The sequence below is a fragment of the Melospiza melodia genome, chromosome 17, assembly GCF_035770615.1.
Source record: "Melospiza melodia melodia isolate bMelMel2 chromosome 17, bMelMel2.pri, whole genome shotgun sequence".
In the NCBI taxonomy this organism is placed as follows: domain Eukaryota; kingdom Metazoa; phylum Chordata; class Aves; order Passeriformes; family Passerellidae; genus Melospiza; species Melospiza melodia.
The window spans coordinates 4,070,907-4,087,053 of NC_086210.1; the positions used below are offsets into that span (position 1 = coordinate 4,070,907).

Genomic DNA, 16,147 nt, shown 5'->3' on the forward strand with positions numbered 1-16,147 from the left:
ATACTGATAAATAAGGATTGTTATTAATGCTATATGAATACTTTAAAAAAGTTGTCATAACCCCTTCAAATACTTCCTGTTGATAAGTTGATTATATAGTGAGAATTTTCAGAATTTATTATAAGAATTATGATCAAGATATTGTTGTAATATTTACAGCCAGCTTTCATGTGTTTCACTGTCTCTTTGCGTGATCATCTACAAGACACGTGTCTCTTCAGAATCTTGTCTTTTTGTTTCTTAACTACTCATGTTTTTTGGGTTTCTTTTAAATCCAGATTGCCAGTTTTGTGGTTTTCTTCAGCTATTATTTCTTCAGTTATTATAGAGTACTTCAGCTGAGAATTCAAGAGGTTTGCTGTGTTTGAAGAATTTCTGTCCTGACAGAAGTTTCGGAGGGATTCAATTATTTAATGGTTTGATTGATCTTTAATCCTAAGGTTTCCTATTCATAATTGCTGTTTTAAGAGTCTTGTTTTAAAATGTATTAAGTGATGTCCAGCAATTAGAGTTTGAACTCTTGCCAAGGTCTAGCTCTACTTGAATGGAATGATTGAGAATCAGCCCAGATGTTTTCTGCATCAAAAAGTATTCAAGTCGTTTTGGCTTGGCAATTTGACCATGTATGATAGCTGAGCCTGATTTCAAAGGGAATTTGGAGAAACATGAATCTGGACATGAGTTCTCCAGTTCTCTGTTGTTTCAAGGTTCATCAGCTGTCGCAGACTCTGGGATGACAGTTCAGTGTTGTAGTGACTGATAATGGTATGATTGCAGATGTGTCATTGGTTATGTGCATTATCTGATTGATTTCTAATTGTTGTTATCTTACATTTCTCTATGCAATGTTGCATAGAGACTGAAACAGAACAGACTATATGCGAAAAGCCAATCATATAATGTGACTTTTTCACAGTGCTGGTAGCACGTAGCTGCAACCCAGCTTTGTCTCCCCTTCCCAGGGAAGTCCTGCTCCATGACCTTTATCTGCCTCCCCAGCAGCTCAGTGGTAGGAAAAGCCACTTGAAGTGGCTGATGGATTCTCCCTCAGTTTTTTGCCAGAGGCTTTGAGCCAGGAGGTTCCCTGGAGGGACGCTGGCTCTGGAAACCTCTCCTGAGCTTGCAGGTGTGGAGTAAAACTCCCTGCTGGGCCAGTGAACAACAAGTTATCCTCTGATCCATCTGGGACCCCCATGGCTTGGGGTCAGCCCTTGCTGGGGAGCTGCTGCTTGGGAGAAATAGCCACTCCCTTTTCATAAGTTTAGAAAGGTTTATTAAACCTTATCAAAAATGCAACAGAAGACTGAATAGAGAAAATGTTATGGCGCCAGGAGCAAAGGATTTTCCCCACCATGTGCTCTCCCATACAATGGAGTTTTTGCCTTTTAACCCTTTAGCCCCTCCCAAAATTCTGTCCATTGACTCCTTCTTCAGTGTCCAGTGGTAGAGTTTACTTCCTCAAATCTTGATTGGAGGTCAAATGTCACTGTAGTGACAAGGTGACCCTCCCACATATCCCAACCCCAGGTGTCCCTTGATAACAACTGAGGGGGTAAAAGAAATTTTTCTTAACTTCTATACATGGTATTTGTCTGTTAATTGTGAGAGTCAATCATTGTGGCATTCACATTCTCTGAATGGAGAGACATAATTCTCTCTCAAGGTTTCTTTTCCTGGAGAAGCACAGGGAAAAGCAAGAAAAAAATTCGTATCTCCATCATGTGGAAAGTGTTAGGAAGATTATTTACCTGAAGTGATTTGTCAGTTGGATTCTGCTGAGGATTGTTTTGTTTCCTTGGCCAATTGGAAAAAGCTTTGTCCTGGCTGTCTGGAGACAGTCACAAGTTTTCTTTAGTATTCTTTAGTATTCTCTAGTATTCTTTGTAGTATAGTATGCTTCTTTAATATAGTGTAGTACAATGTAATATAATTTAGTTTAATAAAGCAACTGTTCAGCCTTGTGAATCAATGGAGTCAGCTGCCAATCATTCCCTGCAATGGGGCATCCTGCTTTTTGATAAATCATCGCATTACTCATCTCTCACACTGCAGCTCCTCCCCAGGTGCTTTGCTCTCCTGCACTCACACTTCTCTCTGCCAATCTGTGGCTTATTAAACAGTCTGCTGGCTTTGTCTCTCCTGTGGGTGCAGGCAGCATCGATTCCTGCGGACACGAGAGAGCTGTGGCTGGAAAAGTTAATGGAGGGGAAAGAAACAGGGAAGAAGAAGGGCTCTTGTGAAGATCACACTGCCCTCCTGAGGCTCCTGGGGGAGAAGGCAAAGTTGCACCAAGACCCCATGCTGTTCTCTGATGACATTTTTTTCATTGAGCCAATGGTAAGTGATAGGTGAAAACCTCATTTTCCTCCTCTTCTTCATCCTCATCCTCCTCATCCTCCTCCCCCTCTTCCTCCTCCCACCCACTCTACCCCTGGCTGTGGTCACTGGGCAGATTGTCAGCTGGCTCGAAGTGCTGGGAGGGAGGACATTGAGTTTCTGGTGCACCTGCAGAGCTCGCCTAAAAATGCCAAATGCTAAAAGCATTTCTGCCCTGGAGGCTCATGGCAGGGTTGGGTGCCTGACAAGGCCAAGCTGTGGTGCCAGGGCTTGAGCTCAAGGGCACTCTGTGCGTGTCCTTGCAGTGTCCACAGGGAGCAGTTCTTACAGGTAGGGGCTCCCCCCACATGTGAGGTTCAGCAGAGGCTGTTGGAGCACTGCCAGGCCACATTCTGACCTGAAGCTTGCAATGGTTTGCTGGGAAAGTGAGGCCAAATTCAGCCTAAGGCTAATCATAGAAATACCAATCCCCTCCCGTAACCACGCCTTGCACTATTTCTGAGTGTCCCTTCCAGTGTCCTCTGTGAGCCTGGACACAAGGGTGGAAGGTTGAAATGGGCCTTTGGAGTTGTGCTGCACACAGGGACAGAAAACCTTTTCCTTTTCTGTTTCTGCAAGCAAACCACCACATCCTCGTATCAACCAGAGTCCTGATTCTGAGTACTGGCATTGTGAGAGACAATGAATGCCTGATGTCTGCACAGTGCAACATCCCTTCTCATCTTGGAGTAAACCCTAGAATAATGCCAGCCTCTGCTTTCTTTCAATACAGGTTAAACTAATATTTTTATTTCTAAGGTTCTGGTTCCGGGCAAATTTGGGAGAGAACCCCCCAAAGGGGCTCCTCTCGGAAAGCAGATTCAATCGGCCCCTACCCCCAACCGGTCCTGGAGAAAAGACCTCCTTGAAGTGGAAAAAACCTGTTTATTAAACAATAAACCCTAAACAGTATTAATCAATAAAACCCCTTGCTGCTCCAAAAGAGATGACAAACTGAGAAAGTCCCTCCCTGGGTTGCAGCTCAGCTCACCCAGTCTCTGATCAGTCCCTCTAGTGCTGGAAATGTCACAGGCCAGGCTCAGCCCGGTGGCCACTGGTGGAGCTGTTGGTGCTCTTCTGGTGTTCAGTCCAGAGCAGTTTTGAACAGGTCCAAAGAAAGGAAAAAAAACCCCACAGTCCAGGGAACTTCTTTGCCTCAGCAAGCTAAATTAACTAAAAGCAAAGGAGAGCTCTGTCCCGCTGTCTGTCCATCCGCACACAATGCAGTCCAGGAGCAGGAATGTGGAGGAGTGAGTGCAGTGTCTGAAAACAAACTGCTGCTTCTTCTCTCCCCCCTTCACTCTCTGCAACAAGTCTTAAAGGTGCAAAACTTATTATTCAGCATAAACAGAACAAGACGATTTGGGATAAAAGCATCATATAGTCGACCCAAGACAGGGATCATGTTCTCTTCTTCTTGTGAAGAGCCACCAGTGCACAGTGGCAGTAGCATCCCACTGTAGCTGACAGCAGCATGATGTGACCAAGAGCCTTTGTCAGAGCAGCAGGAATATTGTGGAGAGGGGGAGCTGAACAGCTGAGCATTGAGAGCTTCCAGCGCTGTGTTGAGCTGGGTTTGGAGTGTTTCCTTGGGCTCCTTGTGTTGTTCACTCATTACTAATGCTCTAAACAGAGGCTTACAGAAGTGTGGTTGAAAACAAGAAATGTGAAGTTTGAAGAGAACTGTTTTGCTGTCTCTTTCTGCTGTAGGAGGGAGAAATTGGGCCAAATTGTTTGGCCAAATTCAAGGTGACCTTCAGACCCCTGGAAGCACTGGAGAATGGAAGTGTGGCTTACTGCAGCATCTCAGGTACAGCTCCTTTGCCCTGCTTCTCTCCCCCTCAGTGAAGCCATGGTGCCAGCCTGAGCCCACGGGGCTCCCATGGAAGTGCTGGGAAGAGTCCCTGGTCAGCAGGGCAGTGCTGGCACATCCCCCCTGGCCCTGCAGCTCCCAGGGAGTCTCCTGTGCCAGGCCAGGGCTCAGAATGCTGTGTGTGCCTGACTGATCCCAGAACAGCCCAGGCAGTGCAGGGAGAGGTTTTCATGCCATGGCTTTGTCAGCATTCCCCCAAAGGCCAGAGAGCTGCAGAGCAGAACAGCTTTAGTGAACAAGCACTCAGCCCCTGCAGGCCCCTGGCCTCCAGGATGATGGGTCCATTTGACATGGATCCATCATCAGGCAGCAGGAGCTGAGTTACAAATGTGTTCCCTGAGCCTGGATCACCTCCCAGTGCCCAGACAGCAGCAGAGCAGAGGTGTTTGAGCCCCCCTGAGCCCAGGGTGTTGGTAGAAGGAGCGGCCTTGGCCAGCACCTGCCTCTCTCCCTTTGTGGGAATTGAGCCCTTTCAGCTCTGTCTGTGGAAATAGAACACAGCGCTGAGTGTCAGGAGTTGGGGACTTTGGCAACGAAGTCCTGTGTTCCTGGGCCAGGTAGTTTGGTAATTGCCAAACTCTGTAGGAGCTCTGTGCCTTCACTGAATGATTTCAAAGCTCCTCTAAGTGCATGGGAAGGAAAGCATAGAACCAGAGTATGTTAAGGATGGAATGGACTTAAAGGCCTCTGGGCAGGAACACCTCCCCCTAGAACAGGTAGCTCCAAGCCCCATCCAGCCTGGCTTGGAACACTTTCAGGGCTGGAACCTCCACAACAGCCCTGGGGAACCTGCTCCAGTGTCTCACCACCCTCAGAGTAAAAAATTTCTTCCTAATATCTAAGCTAAATTTCCTTTCTTTCAATTTATACCTGTAACTCCTTGGCCTGTCACTACAAGGCAGCAGAGATGTTTTAAACTCAGCGGACTGGTGGCTGAAATTGGAAAGCAGCCCAAGGAATGGGTTAGAAATTAGAAGTCAGCCCCAAGGCTGAGGGAAGAGGAGGGTCCATATCCTCTCCTGCAGCATCAGGAGCTGGTTGCATCCAGCTCAGAGTCAGGGTCTAGCACTGAGGCAGCCTGGAAAATCCAGTATAACAGAGGGAATGTTTGTACTGCAATGGACATCTCTCCCCAGGCTGTGAGAGCAGGCTGCCCCTGCAGCTCAGAGGGGAAGGACAAGGACCCTTGGTAGAATTCAGCTCTCCTACTCTGAACCTTGGGAACATTTCTATCGACACCCCCCACATCTATGACGTGAGCAGAAGGCTTGGGGTGGATTCTGATGGCTCCTGAGGCAGAGCAAGCCTGGTGGAAGTGTGGAATTGCTGCCGACCTGGGCAGTTGTGAGCAGGGAATATTTGATCTACTGGTGAAATCTGGGAGGGTCTGAAAGGTGTGTCTGTTGTTCATGAAGCCCCAGTTCCTTCTTTGGGAATCAGCTGGGAGGCTTGCTGCAAGACAACCCCTTGGCATATGAAACGAAGCCTGGGTCAAAAAGGGATGTTCAGAGGCTTTTGTGGCAGTGCCAGACACAAGGCACCTTTGGACTGGGCTGTTCAGAAGCAGCTGGAACAAACTGGCTGCCTTTGAGCTTCAGTCAACTGCAGACAGCTTCCAGTCAAGTGTCTCCTGCTTATTGCTGCAAGTCACAGGAAAGCCATCCAGCCTCCTGGCTCAGTGCTGGCCCTTGCAAAGAGCTTGGGAGTTCTTTCCCTTGCTGACCAGTCCCTCAACACACTTCAGCCTTGGTGCATCTCTGGCTCTAGAAAGAGAAAAGTTTTCCTGGGAATAAAGCAAAGCATTTTTCTACCTATTTGTCTCCTCCCCAATAGTGTCAAGTTTGCAACAAAATCCAAAGAGAGAGCAGCTGAAAGAGGTAGAAGATGAGGCACTACATCATGCCAGACACTTCCAAAAGCTTGGCTGTGGGAGGCAAAGACATGCTGAGTTTTCTTACCAAAAGATGATGCTGTCTATACATTTTGATGCTGATGCCTCATAATCAATGTATTGTTTTCATGACATGGGAAAAGGTGAATGAGTAGATGGTGCTGTTGGAGCTGTGCTCAGTGGGGCAGCAGCAGCTCTGGGGTGATTCCCTGCGCAGCTGCAATCAGCCCACGTTGCTCTCAGGGCCAGGTCTGAATGAACTTGGTGATGCTGATCAGAGGTGCACAGCTCTGTGTCCATGGGATAACCCCAGGGTTGTGGACTCCAGTTCTGTGGAGCTGCCACTGCTTTGCAGGAAAACCCAAAGGCAGAACTTGTCCTGTTGTATTTTTTTGCCATTCATAGCATCGTCTGCTATTTCTGGGTATTAATTGCGTCATTAGACAATAACTCACAAGAAGGGAAGATTCCACATGTATTTCCATTTTGCTTTCTTGCTGCTGCAGGTGGAACTGATTTACCTAGGAGCTATTGATGCTCCCTTCACCTATAGCCCTTCAACTGCCAATGTGGGCTTCTGCTTCAAGTTTGCGCCTGAGGAAGACATCGGTGCACCAGGTGGGACCCAGACTGCTCAGATCTCCTTCAGTGCCGCCATAGTGTGGAGGTTTGAGGAAGAATTCCAGTTCAGTGTGGCTGGATCTCCTATGTCTGCAATCCTGACTATCAAGTAAGGATGGTCAAAGCCAGGCACGCGCCTGCACGTCCTCAGCACAAGAGAAAGGGGCCGCTTCATGTGAGCGGTCCCAGCCCCTCCACGCGTGCGGGATCGGTGCCAAAAGCCAGACAACACTTAGCGGTGGATCACACGGCTCATGCATTAATGAAGAATGCAGCTAGCTGCAAGAATTAGTATGAATTGCAGGACACATTGGTCATCCACACTTTGAATGCACTTGCGGCCCTGGGTTCCTCCCGGGGCTACGCCCGTCTGAGCATTTCTTGACGATCAGTCGCCATCCGGGGGCCACCACAGTGGTGCGGCTGGCGTCGCCTCGCAGGCCAGTTGACTGTGGTCAGCAGCGGAGACGATGCTGGCTCGCTGGTGCCCAGAGGGAAGGCGGTCAGGGGTTTGGCAAGGGATGCTTTTCCCTTGGCGGCCTCAATTTTTTCCCTGTGACCCAGCAGGCGTCATCATCGTCATGGCTGTCATCGTCATTGTTGCCGCGCAGGGCCTTCATCCCCCTATATGCAGACTCAGGGACTGATCCATAGCTCCCCACTCCTGGAGTGAGCCACTGGGGCAGAGTTTGTCCTTGGGGCACCCATGCCGCGGTATGGTGGTGGTGGGAGATGAGGAGAGTAAGAGACAGCGTTGAAAACATCACCGTGGGCTGGGAGAACAGAGGGGACAAGAGGGAGATGAGGTGCAGGCCTCACCCGTAGCCTCCCAGTCACGCAGGCGGCTGTCTGCGGGTGGATACCACGGGGGTACTGTGCTGTGCTGCTGCGTGTGCATGTGAGGCGAGAGCGCCAGGGACAGGGGTTCTGACCCCCTCCTCCCTTCGCCTGCCCTGCTCCTCTTCTGTTGCGGTCTCGGGGTGCAAATAGCACCATGGCTTTTCTCTCTCTCCACCAAGGCCATCACGTGCCGCCACTTGGCTGGTCCCCCATCAGGGCTGTCTCTGCCACTCCCTTTTTGGTTCTTGTCTCTGGGATGGGGCACTCCGTCTCTGCTTCTCTACCTCTGGCTTTGTTTTCCCCTGGTGCATGGGAGCCAGTGGGGAGGGAGGTGAGAGTAGTAGGTGGGAGAAGCTGGCTGGCTGTTGGCCTGTTGGCATGCCACTTCTTTAGGAGCAGCATGGGCCGGGAGGTGTGGCCAAGCTTTGGCCTTGCAACCTCAGATCAGACATGGCGAGCCGCTGAATTTAAGCAAATTAGTCAGCAAGGGAAAAGAAACTAACAAGGATTCCATCAGTAACGGTGAGCAAAGAGGGAAAAGCCCAGGGCTGAATCTCCCCCCGCAGTGGGGCACGGGACATGTGACGTACAGAAGCCCCCCTCCTGGGCGGCGCTCTTGGGGGACCCAAATCCTTGTGATCGAGGCCGCAGCCCGCAGACGGTGTGAGGCCAGTAGCGGCCCCCCAGCGCGCCGGGCCCGGGGCTTCTCAGAGTCAGGTTGCTTGGGAATGCAGCCTAAACCGGATGGTAAACTTCATCTAAGGTTAAATACTGGCACGAGACCGATAGCCAACAAGAATCGTAAGAGAAAGTCGAAAAGAACTCTGAAGAGAGAGTTCAAGAGGATGTGAAACCGTTAAGAGGTAAACGGGTGGGGCCTGCGCAGTCTGCCTGGAGGATTCAACCTGGCGAGTTTCATTCGTCTGGCGCAGGTTTGGTGGATCCTCGCCTCCGCCTCCCCTCCGTCGCCCGGGCAAACCCCATCCGTGGTAGTGCCGTGGCGGGGGCGTCGCTTCTCCCCTCGCGGGGGGTAAGCGTCCTCAAAGCACAGCGTTTCTCGCAGGGGTGCAGGGGCTGGGCCCGCTGGCCCCCGGCCCTGCTGTCAACCGGGGCGGACTGTGCTCAGTGCGCCCCGACCGCGCGGCGCCACTGGGCTGGGCTCACAGGCCGCGCTGGGGTGCCCGGGGTCTGCAGCGATGTTGGCTACCCACCTGACCCGTCTTGAAACACAGACCAAGGAGTGAGCTTGACAGGCGGCACGTGCGCGAGTCAGGAGCCATTGTCGAAAGCCCGCGGCACAATGAAGGTAAGGGCCGGCGCGTGCCGGCTGAGGTGGGATCCCGTGGCGCATGTTGCGCCTGGTAGCCCCAGGCGCACCACCAGCCCGTCTCACCCACCGCCCCTTCGCGGGGCCGGGGAGGTGGAGCGTGAGCGTCCGTGCTAGGACCCGAAAGATGGTGAACTATGCCTGGGCAGGGCAAAGCCAGAGGAAACTCTGGTGGAGGTCCGTAGTGGTCCTGACGTGCAAATCCGTCGTCCAACGCGGGTCTAGGGGCGAAAGACAGACCATCTAGTAGCTGGTTCCCTCTGAAGTTTCCCTCAGCTGGCACTTGGCAATGGGCAGTTTTACCCGGTAAAGTGAATGATTAGAGGTCTTGGGGCCGAAACGATCTCAACCTATTCTCAAACTTTCAATGGGTAAGGGGGCCGGCTCGCTGGCGTGGAGCCGCGCCATGGAATGCGAATGCTCAGTGGGCCACTTTTGGTAAGCAGAACTGGCGCTGCGGGATGAACCGAACACCGAGTTAAGGCGCCCAATGCTGACACTCATCAGAGCCCAGAAAAGGTGTTGGTTGATCTAGACAGCAGGACGGTGGCCATGAAAATCGGAATCCGCTAAGGAGTGTGTAACAACTCACCTGCCGAATCAACTGGCCCTGAAAATGGATGGCGCTGGAGCGTCGGGCCCATACTCGGCCGTCACCGGCAGTGCGATGCCCGCGGGGGCTAGGCCGTGACGAGTAGGAGGGCCATGGCGGTGCGCCTCGAAGCCTGGGGCTTGGGCCCGGGTGGAGCTGCCGCAGGTGCAGATCTTGGTGGTAGTAGCAAATATTCAAACGAGAGCTTTGAAAGCCAAAGTGGAGCAGGGTTCCTTGTGAACAGCAGTTGAACATGGGTCAGTCAGTCCTAAGCGATAGGCGAGCGCCGTTCCAAAAGGGCGGGCGATGGCCTCCGTTGCCCTCAGCCAATCGAAAGGGAGTCGAGTTCAGATCCCCGAATCCGGAGTGGCGGAGACGGGCGCCGTGAGGCGCCCAGTGTGGTGACGCAACCGATCCCGGAGAAGCTGGCGGGAGCCCCGGGGAGAGTTCTCTTTTCTTTGTGAAGGGCCGGGCGCCCTGGAATGGGTTCGCCCCGATAGAGGGGCCCGTGCCTTGGAAAGCGTCGCGGTTCTGGCGGCGTCCGGTGAGTTCTCGCTGGCCCGTGAAAATCCGGGGGAGAGGGTGTAAGTCTCGCGCCGGGCCGTACCCATATCCGCAGCAGGTCTCCAAGGTGAACAGCCTCTGGCATGTTGGAACAATGTAGGTAAGGGAAGTTGGCAAGCCGGATCCGTAACTTCGGGATAAGGATTGGCTCTAAGGGCTGGGTCGGTCGGGCTGGGGCGCGAAGCGGGGCTGGGTGCGTGCCGCGGCTGGACGTGTGCCGGGCCCTTCCCGTGGATCGTCCCAGCTGCGGCGGGCGCCGCCCACCCCCCCCACCCGCCCTCCGCCTTGCCGTGGCCGGAGCCCCGAGCGGTTCGCGCAGGGGAGGGTCCCCCGGGGGGGTCCCCGGACTGACGCCCCGCCTCGGCTGGCGCCTAGCAGTCGGCTTAGAACTGGTGCGGACCAGGGGAATCCGACTGTTTAATTAAAACAAAGCATCGCGAAGGCCCGAGGCGGGTGTTGACGCGATGTGATTTCTGCCCAGTGCTCTGAATGTCAAAGTGAAGAAATTCAATGAAGCGCGGGTAAACGGCGGGAGTAACTATGACTCTCTTAAGAATAGTTACTAACTGGGCTCAGCTGCAGAAGTCGCACCTCCTCGCGGTCCCGCCGGATGCCCTTGTGGTAACTAAGTTGACTTTTGCCCCAGTGTGAGTGAGGGCATTTACCAGCCCTCCCTATTGTTGGGATCGCCACCCAATGGTAGTATCACGATCTGCTAAAACAAAGAGTTTGCCGCAGCCTGTTCGCTGTTGCACAGTGCCTTGTCCACGGGCTGTTGATGTTGGACAAAAGTTGGTAGCTCGAGAGAGGGTCGACTACGACTATTTCTACCCTCACTTGGACTGGTTATTTCTTTAACTTACCGGACTGACATAATGGTGCAATGTCTAGCTTTGCGTTACATCTCTATTGCAACTCAGACTGACCCATTAGATCTAAGGGTCCATGATGCCAAATCTGTGCCCTCTCTGCCCAGGGAAGAGGGGTTCAATCTTGTAAGTCTAGAGTTTGTTAACTCTGGAATTGTCAAAGGAGATGGTATACATCATGCAGATGTCTGGGAGTTTCTGGGGCAACTCCCTGAGCCATATGAGATCTCCCCTACGGGGCTGGCCCAGGAAGAGGCTGTGAGTGCAGAGGGAGGTTTCGAAGAGCCCAGAACACCTGAGGCCGAAAGTAGGAGGGGGGATACTGAAGAGCCCAAAACACCCGAGGCTCCTTATGGGTCCAAAGCTATTGGTAGTACGCCAAAAACACCGGTCGTATCAATGCCGGACAAACAGCCATCTTGTCCTCAATGTGAGACCCCGTTTACTAGGATGCTGGGGCTGATTGATCATCTTAAAAGGGTGCACAGGCAGAGAAAGATCATTTTCAGATGTGCGAAGTGTGGTAAACAAAATCTAAAATACCACAGTATCTCGTGTCACATCCCGCGTTGCAAGGGAATGGTGTGTGTGGCTCCCACAGGTGACTGGGTCTGTGAGGTGTGCCATCGAGGGTTTGCCACCAAGATTGGCCTGGGTCAGCACAAGAGGATAAGACATCCTCTTGTGCGGAATGAGGAGCGGATTATTGCTTCCCATCCTAAAGAGTCATCGGCCCGAGGGGCCCACAAACGAGTATGGACTGAAGAGGAAGAGGCTCTCCTGATACAACTGGTGGACAAGTACACCGGTAAAAGGAACATTAATCAACCTTTAGCGGAGCATATTCCAATGAAGACAGCAAAGCAGATAAGCGATAAAAGGCCGTCTAGTGAAAGGTCCCTCCGCAGAAGAACATGAAGGCCTAGTAGGCGCCGTGGGGATCGAACATCCACCCGAGTCTGCTAAATTGCCGAAGGAGGGACAGTTAAAGCTCCAATACCGCAAGATGATCAAAGCGGGACTATCGGTTGGAAAGTTCACCATGTATCGGGAGGCCTTTGAGAAAATTGTTGATGGGCAAGATCCAGGTTGTGTGGTGAATGACGTATATAACGAGTTTCTCGGTATTCTGGGGGAGCCTAGCCAGAGCAAATCTATCTGTAAGGGTCGAAAAAAGCAGGCACCCCGTGGCGAAAAAACATCCAAGACTACACCAAATTGGATGTGTAAAAGAGCTATCAAGAGGGGCAAATTCTTGCGATTTCAGTTGTTGTTCAAGTCACATAGAAGGCGCCTCGCGCGTATCATCTTGGATAGCACGGAAGCCATTCAGTGCCAGGTACCATCGAGCGTTGTGCACGATCACTTTAAGAATAGATGGGATACATCTGGTACATTTGGTGGCCTCTTAGGTTTCCCTCCTTATAAGGAGGCGAACAATGGGGTGTTCGAGGCCCTAATTACAGAGAAAGAGGTGGATAAGAACTTGAAAGAGATGTGTAAAACCTCCGCTCCCGGGCCAGATGGGATTACTCTGGGTCAAATTATTGCAAAAGACCCGAGATTTTCCCGGTTGACTGAGATCTTCAACCTCTGGCTTATTACCGGTACAATTCCAGATGCGCTGCGGGACTGCAGGACAGTCTTGATACACAAGTCTTCAGATGTAGAGAAGCTTGGTGATATCAATAACTGGAGGCCTATCACTATTGGTTCAATGGTGATTAGGCTATTTTCCAGGATCGCCACGGCGAGGCTGTCCAAAGCTTGTCCCATTAACCCCCGGCAACGGGGTTTTATTTGCGCATCAGGTTGTGCCGAGAACCTCAAGTTGTTACAACTTGTGGTAAAAACAGCAAAAGGAGAGCACAAACATCTGGGGGTCGTGTTCGTGGACATCGCTAAGGCATTTGACACCGTGTGTCATGAGCATGTATTTGAGGGTCTGGTCCAGAGAGGTGTGGATTCACACGTGATTGATTTAGTGAGGGAAATGTATCGTGATGTCAGGACGTACATTTCCGTTGGAAGGGGAAGAACAGACCCCATATACATTCGCTCAGGTGTCAAACAGGGCAACCCTATGTCACCTCTGCTGTTTAATTTAGCGATGGACCCCCTTCTATGTAAACTTGAACGTGAAGGTGAAGGTTTCCATCATGGGGGTTGGAAAACTACGGCCATGGCATTTGCCAATGACCTAGTGCTCCTGAGTGATTCCTGGGAAGGCATGTGTTGTAACATCAAAATTCTGGAGGCCTTTTGCAATCTTACTGGCCTCAGTACGAAGGGTGAAAAATGTCACTTTTACACTTTGGCTTTTACATCAAGCCAACAAGGGACTCATATACTATCAATGATTGTCCCGCATGGGTAATAAACGGATCCCCTCTTAACATGATCGACCCAGGTTCCTCAGAAAGATATCTTGGCACATGGGTAGACCCCTGGACTGGCTTCGCAGACCCTAGATTATCAGAGAAGCTAACTGATTGGCTCCATCGAATTGGTTGTTCGCCTTTAAAACCTCTCCAGAAAGTCAATATACTCAGGACTTATACTACTCCGAGACTGATATATTTGGCTGACCATACTGAGGTTAAGGTGGGCCTCCTTGAATCCCTTGACCAGTTGATTCGTAATACAGTCAAGGAATGGCTTCATCTTCCACAAAGTACGTGTGATGCGATCTTGTACTCGAGTTTCAAAGATGGTGGTTTAGGTCTCATCAGATTGGTGGCGCTCATTCCAAGTATACAGGCGAGAAGACTGCATAGATTGGCACAGTCTTTGGATGAGACTCTTGTGAATTATTTGAAGGAAATCCATCTGGAACGGTTATTTGAAAGATTGTGGCTAAAAGCAGGGGGGACACAAGAGTCCGTCCCATCAATTTGGGAGCCTCTACCGGCGGTAGAGTTGGGGGGTGATGATGAAGCCCGGCTTGAATGGGAAGCACCCGCTCCTAAAATTTGCTATCCAAAACCGTGTAATTGGAGGAAATTAGAATTTCAAAAGTGGATCCACCTGGTATCCCAGGGTCATGGAATTGAAAATTTTGAAAATCATGAGATCAGTAATGCCTGGATAAGGTGGTTTGGGGGCATACCTCACCGAAAATTAATCACGGCCCTACAATTAAGAGCCAATGTCTACCCGACAAGGGAATTCCTTACTAGGGGTAGACAGGAGAATGTTGTTCAATCCTGCCGACATTGTGGAGCTAGATATGAGACCGTGGCCCACATTGTCGGCAACTGCGCCATCACTCAGGAAGCCAGGATTAAGAGACATAACGCCATCTGTGAAACTTTTAGCGAAGAGGCGAAGAGGGAGTGTTGGGCAGTAGACGAGGAGCCACACATTAGGGATGAGGCAAACGAATTGTTTAAACCGGATTTGATCTTTGTTAAAGGGTCTAAAGCAGTCGTGGTTGATGTGACAGTGAGGTACGAGCACTCTGAAATCTCATTGAGTGAAGCCGCCTCGGAAAAGGCCAAGAAATATCAGCGCCTTCATAAGCAGATCGAACAATTGACGAATGCAAAGGAAATTGAATATGTTGGCTTCCCCATGGGAGCCTGTGGCAAATGGTTAGGCAAGAATACTGAGTTGCTGACCGCCCTTGGTCTCTCTAAAACGAGGCTAGAGAGAACCGCGAGGGCCCTAGCATCTAAAGTACTCTTTGCCTCTGTCGATATTGCACATATTTTTGTAAGCAAAGCTATATCGACTGTATCTGTAAATACATTGTAAATAAACAAGGCCCCTCCCCTTGGCTGGGTCCGCTGGACAGTGGAATCGGTTTTGGGTGGGAGGGGTTCATCCCTCATAACCGCGTCTTAGCCCATATTTGGGTTAAAAATTCTGATTTGGACATCAGGTGGACGGGCCACCTTACTTAACCTGGAAAAGGAACATATACAGTTTGTATGTGTTTAATAAATAGCCAAATGCCTCGTCATCTAATTAGTGACGCGCATGAATGGATGAACGAGATTCCCACTGTCCCTACCTACTATCCAGCGAAACCACAGCCAAGGGAACGGGCTTGGCGGAATCAGTGGGGAAAGAAGACCCTGTTGAGCTTGACTCTAGTCTGGCGCTGTGAAGAGACATGAGAGGTGTAGAATAAGTGGGAAGCCGGGCACGCGCTCGGCGGTGTGGGGCGACCCACCCGCCGGCGTCCCGGCCATCAGTGAAATACCACTACTCTGATTGTTTTTTCACTTACCCAGTGAGGCGGCGGGGGGCGAACCCCGAGGGGGGCTCTCGCTTCTGGCGCCAAGCGGCCGGTGCGCGCTGGCCACGACCTGCTCCGGGGACAGCGGCAGGTGGGGAGTTTGACTGGGGCGGTACACCTGTCAAAGCATAATGCAGGTGTCCTAAGGCAAGCTCAGGGAGGACGGAAACCTCCCGCGGAGCAGAAGGGCAAAAGCTCGCTTGATCTTGATTTTCAGTACGAAATACAGACCATGAAAGCGGGGCCTCATGATCCTTCTGGCTTTTTTGGGTTTTAAGCAGGAGGTGTCAGAAAAGTTACCACAGGGATAACTGGCTTGTGGCGGCCAAGTGTTCAGAGCGACGTCGCTTTTTGATCCTTCGATGTCAGCTCTTCCTATCATTGTGAAGCAGAATTCACCAAGCGTTGGATTGTTCACCCACTAATAGGGAATCTGAGCTTGGTTTAGACTGTCATGAGACAGGTTAGTTTTACCCTTCTGATGATGTACTGTTGCAATAATAATCCTGGGAACCCTTGGGATGGGATGGGATGTGTTATCCCTGAGAGAAGTGAGGCCAATGGAGATCTCTCCCCTGAACACATTGCCTGCAGAACCCCTTCCAGAGCCCAGCTGAAGGCCTGGCCTTTGGGCTGGGATCAGTTTGGTCAGAGGGGTGACCTCCTTTGACCAGGGACACATCCTACTCTAGTGGGGGATGTTGCTGAGCAGGGCTTTGAGGGTCAGGCTGAAATGAATGTGCCAAGGGACAGTGAAGGGGCCTGGGAGGTTCCTCTCCACTCCTGGTGTGTGGCAGAAGAGTCTCACCCTCTCGTCGGTGTCTGTTCTCTGGTGGGACTGAGGCAGCTGTGTGGTGCCCAAATGCTGTGGCAGTTGAGGCAGCTCCCTGGCCCAGGAGAGCCTCAAAGGGCCCGAGGGTCAGGAACCCCCCAGCACTGCATGGGGCTCCT

The 16,147-nt window shown here is 51.3% G+C and overlaps 1 non-coding gene and 1 pseudogene across 1 annotated transcript; both read left to right on the forward strand.

Moving 5' to 3' along the window:
• The first annotated feature begins 6,988 nt into the window (after nt 1-6,988).
• LOC134426243 (5.8S ribosomal RNA) lies at nt 6,989-7,141 on the forward strand. Its single transcript, XR_010029946.1, has one exon. It is a non-coding gene; the product is annotated as a 5.8S ribosomal RNA (ribosomal RNA).
• An 894-nt stretch (nt 7,142-8,035) lies between these two features.
• Nucleotides 8,036-15,689, forward strand: LOC134426179 (28S ribosomal RNA; annotated as a pseudogene).
• The last annotated feature ends 458 nt before the right edge of the window (nt 15,690-16,147 follow it).